Consider the following 7,465-nt stretch of genomic DNA (forward strand, 5'->3'; position numbering starts at 1 on the left):
ATAGACCAAAGTCTATAGTAGAAATAATTTTCCTTTGTCTATAGGCGGTCAATAGATTTTCTATAGACTAAGGTCTATACCTGCCTTATTTCCTTTTTTCCATAGACAATCTATAGGCCATCTATAGACTAAAGCCTATAACCGCCATAATTTCCTTTCGTCTATAGCCAATCTATAAACCATCTATAGACTAGTCTATAACCGGCTTAGCAGCCATTTGTCTATAGACGACCTATAGACAATTTATAGACCAAAATCTCTAACCGCCTTAATTTCCTATCGTCTATAGAGAATCTTTAGACTGCATATGAACTATTGTCTATAGACCTATTTTCTATTGTTTATAAAAATCCTAATTTTATCTAACCATGTATACACTGCCTTTCGACTAAGTCCATAAAATATCCCTTTCTTTTCGCACTGAATGCTGAGTAGAACTGCATTGGGCCACCGCGGTGGTTAAGTGGTTATGGCGCTCGGCTGCTGACCCGAAAGACGCGGGTTCGTTGCCAGCCGCGGCGGTCGAATTTCGATGGAGGCGAAATTCTTGAGGCCCGTGTAGTGTGCGATGTCAGTGCACGTTAAAGAACCTCAAACGGTCAAAATTTCCGGAGCCCTTCACTACGGCGTCCCTCATTCCCTGAGTTGGCTTGGGACGTTAAACCCCCAGGAACCAAACTGCATCGGGTGACCGCAACTATTGTCAGAGTCCTCCGCTTCCTTTGCTATTTCAGGAATAAAAAAATATTGTCGAACGGCAATGCAAATATCTTCCTGTACATTGTTTTTAGAAGCTTTGAAGAGCTAATTTTCCTTAAACCGCGACGCATATTGGGAATATAATTCAATAATCTTTAATGCTGACAGGTAGAGTGAGGAAAGGCATCCATTTCTGAAGTAAGGGTGCTGCAAACTGTACTACATCAAACGAACACGCTCTCCCTTAAAGGAATCGCTCGAGAATATACCATTACATCGTTCTATCGTTACTGCCCAACGCGCTTAATTAAGAAGCATTTCATCAGTGACTGTACATTTATTTCTCCTTAAAACCTCCTGTAAAATAAGGGGGAATAATGGGGGTGAGAATTCAAGGATGTGCCCATCTCTCAGAAACATGATTAGAAGAGTCTCAAAGATCATGGTTCTCTGCGGAATTAAGATATGCCATTTATACCTTTGCAGTTTGCATTTACGTGAAAAAGTGTTGCGACTCAACAATCAGAAACCCAGTATATTTTCGTTCCTCGCCGTACACCTGCTGCATCGCAGGCGATAACACGCTGTTGTCCATACCAGTTTTCCAAACACGAGCACACGCCAAAAAGACGTTATGCTATGCAGCATTATAATTATTTGCAAATGGCGCCACATACTATTCGATGGGAGATGCGGCGCGCGCTGACGAACTATTAAGGTTTCGGTTTTGGTTTTCGCGAAAGTAATAAGATTTTTAAAGCGCGAGTGGAGAATTTACGCTTTAAACCAATGGCCCTTTGTGTTCTTGGATGCTAGAGCAAGCTACACTTGACAAGAGTGCAAACAATATAGACATGACCGTGAAATTGGTTTCTGTTTCACTTTTTACCCATTTTGCCTGGAGGCGGCGGAAAATCATCCGGGCAGCAAACGACCGTGTGCGCCAGTGTGTCGGCGTCGGCGGCGTTTTCTGTCGTGGGTTACGTTTTGATTGAAATTCAACTTAATCGTCCGCTTACGGTAAGTCTACATGGTTATTTTTATTCATTTGGTCTCCTTAGCCACTCTAAGCAGTGTTGTGGGAGCAGAGAGCAGATTATGTGCGCAGCGACAAACTTCCTATCCACGTTTGCAAACGGCGTTAAGCACGTTTGTGTGAGCCGCGGCGGCAGCCGCCATGTTCTCAAATAATGCGCTTACGTCTGTGCCGCTATGTCTTTCCTAACGCGCGGAAAGGCACTCGGTGCGAAACCCGGGACGGTAAGCCCTCCTCGCGAGCTCTCTACTGGCTTTTCTGTGTTGAAAGGTAGGTGCACAGCCAGAAATATCGCTTAGCCCGTGAATGAAGGCCGAAATGAAACTATGCGTTAGAGCCGTGTGAGCACGATTTACTTGGCATCTGCGGAAACGCTCAATCAAGTTCTGAGGTGGATTACATTTATTTTTTATTCTTTGTGTTATCGCCTGTCGGGACCGTGGAGTGCTGTTCATTGAGAGGTGTGCATTAATTGCTTGTTGTAGCCGCTCACTCGGTGCGCGTCGTGGGCAGCGACGCTTCACCAAATATGTTTTGTAACGCTATTGACTAGAGCTCGAGGCGTTTGTCAAAGTTGTAGTGAAGCGGCGGTGGAGGAATGCTAAAAGAGTGATGGTTGAAAAAAAGTGGTTGCCGGCGCAAATGGCGAGCGTGTACAAACACCGCAAAGAACCTACGACCTGCATCCCGTCTCCCCTTTCGTTGCACACGTATGGATTCGTCCATCTCTGTTATCCGAGCCGTTGGCCGCCGCCGCTGGCCTGCGGGCAATTCATTTTGAAAGCTGAGTAAAGGTCGCCTCGACAAGAGATGGCTTACATTTCGTTCCGAGAGGCTCGTTCATGAACCCCGCTTACGCGTGCACAAATTTCTCCAGTACCAATTGTGCGAGAGGCAGAGTATGCGTTTCTGATCTCAGACTGCTACATTACAAAAACGCCAGTGTAACTTGGCGCTTATTTGTGCCACGAATGCAATTCTGCTCGCGCTGTTTTATCATGGCTGCGCCTTTTGATGAACACGTTAATTGTTTCAATGAAATAATCCTTACTTTGAGCGTGTTCGTTGCTTTCGTTGATTTTTCTATCAGCGTTAGGTTAGGGTACCTGCATGCAAGTGTCTCGTTTTTACTGCTCTGTCCGGGCTGCACTTGAAGTAAAAACTTAACTGAATTTGAGATGGCATTTCATCCTTACAATAATAAGCTTGTCTGAAGCTCACGTCTGGTTCCGAAATGGCACTGCTGCAGCCACTATGTGCTGCTTGAGTTTTTCTGGATAATGAGCGCGGCATGGAAGCGCTGTAACCCACTTGTTCCAGAGAGCACGCGCTGGTGTATGAGTATGCTGTTTCGTCTTAGTGTTTCAAGTTGGCGCAAAACCGTGGTGAACTGGTTTGCAGTCTGCCTGGTAGGTTTTGCATGGCTTGTGCCCGTTTGATTATCGGCGTACGTGCCAGGCTTCATGCAGGGTATCTTGAAGCGGTTGTTCGATAGCGGGTATAAGAATAAATGCTTGAATATTCTCCAGTTGGGATCCTTTTGCTGGGACCACTGAATGTACGTTTTATGGGGCGGCGTTCTCAACAGCTTGTAGCGAGTCAATGATGATAAGTGGCACAATTCTTCTAAGTATTCTGTTCCAATTAATGTAAAGGGAATGCATACAGTGGTCAGTATTTGCAGTAGGTGTTTAGTATAGAGGTAGAGTGCTGCAAGGAATGTGGGTATTAGTTAGAATGTTTTATGACATCCACTTAGAATTTGTCATGCATATTTACTGAAATGATGAATCCGGCGCGATGGCTCAGTGGTTATCGTGTTCTTCAGGTGCTCAAGTTATGCCAAGTTGTCAGTTATGTTATGTAAAGCTACGTCAAGTTATCGTCACCACTGCAAAGTAGCGACGATAACTGCGAGCATCACTTAACCGTCTCTGCCTTTGTGCAGATTACCCATTGTGCAGCCGTACATCTTACTGCTCATCACACGTGCCCTGAAGACGGACGGTAGTCTCGAGCAGCGGACCAGGAAGGCGTGGTCGTCGGTGTCACCCAGAAATCCGGCACAGCATTAACGGTTCACTGTGGGCTATAAAAGACTATTCCTTCCACTGGGACCTCACTTGGCAGTGGTGACCGTAGCTACGAGCATCATGTAACCGTCTCTGCCTTTGTGCAGGTTTGTGCATAATAATGCCTCACTCAATGTGATTTTGTTTTCCTTTTATGTCATCGCTGCTGCTAAGTGGATGGGTTTTTTGTAAAAGATCTGAGTGTACTATAGCTCGTTGTTGTGCTTGCAGTCTTGTACTCACTGATAGCATCTTTGCAACATGCTCAGAGTGCAAATTTAATTTTCATCGTGATGCATGTGCGGGAATAACAGAAGAATCTTTCAATGCTAAGCGTGAAGCCAAAAAGAAAGCATGGAAATGTGACTCTTGTCGAGGCAACCACAGGGGCACAAGCACCACAGAAAATCCGCAGCATGATTCCGACATGATACTCAGATTACTGCAGACTGAAACGAAGCTTGATGCTCTTTTGCCTTTGTCAAAAAAGTTTGATGCATTTGAGTCGCAAATGCAGTTGCTCTCAGATAAGTTTGATGACTTTCAGAACCACCTGACTGTTCAAGAAAAAACTACAAAACAACTAACGAAGCGAGTTGAAGGGCTGGAATCTAACTATGTAGGTAGTGATATAACTCAGCTGAAGCAGGACCTAGGTGATTTGGAGTGGCGTAGTTGCTTTCTAACCCTAGAGCTTCATATAGACTGAAACCCGGGATGAGGACTTGCTAAGCAAAGTTAATGAGATTGTAGAAAAGCCGCAAGTTAAAGCTATTACACAAGATGACATTACTGCTGTGCATTACCTACACAGGACTGAACTGACGAAAACATTGCAAACCTTTTCAACATGCACTTTGTAGAAGTTGGTGCCTCAAATGATATTCATCGTACATTATCGTGTGAACAATACATGAATGTTCAATGTCCTCAAGCTGTATTTCTCACTCCAACTTGTGCCGAAGAAGTCCTCAACATAATCATGACACTGAAGGACAACTGTGCATCAGCCTACGATGATGTGAAAGTTTCCCCCGTGAAAGCTGTAGCACCACTGGTAACTCCAGTCCTTATGCATATATGCAACTGCATACTTCAAGTAAGGATATTTCCAAACCAAATGAAGCTTGCGTGTGTTCCAGCTATTCATAAAGGAGGTGCTTTTGAATACTTGAACAACTATAGACCAATGTCAGTGCTTTGTCTTTTCAAAAGTTGCTGAACACATAATGAACAAAAGAATTGTCGATTTCCTCACTCTGCATAAGTTGATAGTAAAAGAGCAGTTTGGATTCAGAAAGAATAAGGCAACTGAAACTGCTTTACTTTATAATAAACAGACAATTCTTGACAACATTAAGAAATGAAAGCTTACTTTGGGTTTATTTCTTGATTTCAGGAAAGCCTTTGATTCTGTCCATCATGATATATTATTAATAAAGCTACCATTCTATGGAATCCAAGGTACGGCACATGCCCTGATGGAAAGCTGTTTAATTTGCAGGGAGAAATACACCAAAATAAAGAGCACCGAATTCGATCGAGGCACTATTAAATATGGAGTTCCATAGGGATCCCTTCTAGGCCCCATATTATTCTTGATATCTATGAGTGAATTTGTAAACACCCCAGGCTGCACTGAAATGGTATTACATGCAGATGACACTAATGTATTTTATTTCAGGTTGCAATGAAAGCTTCGTTTAGGGAAGCAAATGAATGGCTTCACTATTTAGAGTTTTGGTTAACCTTTAATAAACTAGACCTAAAGATAAACAAGACGGAATACCTGATTTTAAAGCCTAAAGGTAGCAAAAAAGATAGTGAGTTCAAATTGAAGTTCTGGAATAACATTATCAACCAGTCTAAGAGGATTTGCTTTCTAGATGTTATCTTTCATTGAACGTTTCTCTGGAATTCGGACACAAGCTCTCCGAATGGAACTTTCACGTGTTTTTGGCATATTAAACAGGTTGCCAGTGAAGCAACAAACTTACTATGCTCTCTTTCATTCACGTTTAACATACTGCTCCCTGGTATCGTCAGACACAACACAAAGAAACCTTGATTAGCTGCACCCTCTGCAAAAGCGCTCAATATGGTATTCGAAAATTCTAAAAATAGAACATTGCTTTCCATACTTTAAGATCTATGACATACTAGAGATCAGTAAGCTATTCAAATATATGTTATTTCTGGAAATCGTGCACCAGTATATGTTGCACCATTCAAATATTGAGGTTCAATAAAAAAGAAACACACTCCACATCTCCTTAGGGAAGATAAAATACAGGTGCCCTGATCTTGCACCAACTATGGTGATGTGAGATTATGTATGCAAATAGCAAATTTATTGAATCAATATCCAGCCACCTTTGAATTATTACCAATCTACCCATCACTACTTTAAGAAAACACTAAGATATATGTACATAATGGAATAATAAGTCAAAGAATTTCTTTTGTGTCATGGATGATGTTTCGGTGTGTTGTACGTGTAAATAGTATTCGGGAATCTGTAAACCTTTTTTTTCCATATACAGAAGCATGCACACAGTCCTCAGGGTTGTCCATTTGTTTTCTTTTGTGTGCTTGCATACATATTGGTTGTTATACGATGTACTGTACTGCAAATGTGTTCAAATATGCCTATAGTGGTTGCCACTGCTGTCAGGGGTGGAATGGCCTCATCAGGCAAAAATGCCATTAGCCTTCTCACCCAAGACAATTTTTGTATATTTTTTGTCCCAAATAAACTGTACTACTACTACAACCTGAATGATGCAGGTTCGATCCTGGTCTAGCCGGTCGTGTTTTGATAGAGGCAAAATTCTAGAGGCCTGTGTTCTATGCAATGTCAGTGCACGGCAAGAAACCGCAGGTGGCCGAAATTACTCCGCAACCTTCCACTACGGCGCCTCTCATAGCCTGAGTCACATTGGGTTTTTGGACCACATAAAACCAAACCAAAACATCGACTAGCTTTATTGAATGGGTTAGCCAGGATATAGATGCCTTGTGTTGTAAAGCACATTTGTAGAGATGGAGTGGGAATTTTTTTTTCACTTCCTCTTATTTTTTTCCTTCCACTGTACAGGTCAACATGCCCGGATGACTGACTGCAGACAACAGGTCGCAAGATTGCTTCTGAGGAAACTATAGTCGGACCAGTACTTTCAACATTTATTTTTATGTGGTGCATTTTTATGGTGCATGTATTGCATATTCCTTGCCTGCATAGCTTGGAAATAAACTAAATTGTAAGTATATTGATCGTCATATCATTTGTGAAGACCTTGTGGTGACCTTTTTCAACAGTTGTAGACTGTCTATAGGCAGTCTACAGACAATGGTCTATAAGGTTTTTTAGACAGAGCTCTATAGACTGTCTATAGACAAATGTCTACAGCATTGCCAGGCCACATAACTGTGGAATGTCTATAGACCAATGTCTACTGGTCCAGTAGACTTTTGTCTATAGACAGAAATCTACAGGAAGTGTATGGCCTGTCTATAGATCATTATAGACTGCCTATAGACCTGTGTCTATTATCAGTAGACATTTGTCTATAGACGGTCTATGAACAGAAGTCTATAAGAAGTGTATGGCCGTAAATCTATAAATCTTCTATAGACTGTATGAACCCGTGTCTATAGA

At 42.3% G+C, this 7,465-nt stretch overlaps 1 long non-coding RNA gene across 1 annotated transcript; it reads left to right on the forward strand.

Annotated features, from left to right (window-relative positions):
• Positions 1-1,626: 1,626 nt before the first annotated feature.
• LOC144094391 (uncharacterized) lies at positions 1,627-7,075 on the forward strand. The gene is made up of 3 exons (XR_013306498.1): positions 1,627-1,719; positions 3,684-3,914; positions 6,905-7,075. It is a non-coding gene; the product is annotated as an uncharacterized LOC144094391 (long non-coding RNA).
• Positions 7,076-7,465: the final 390 nt, after the last annotated feature.

This window comes from Amblyomma americanum, chromosome 1 (assembly GCF_052857255.1).
Source record: "Amblyomma americanum isolate KBUSLIRL-KWMA chromosome 1, ASM5285725v1, whole genome shotgun sequence".
Lineage (NCBI taxonomy): Eukaryota > Metazoa > Arthropoda > Arachnida > Ixodida > Ixodidae > Amblyomma > Amblyomma americanum.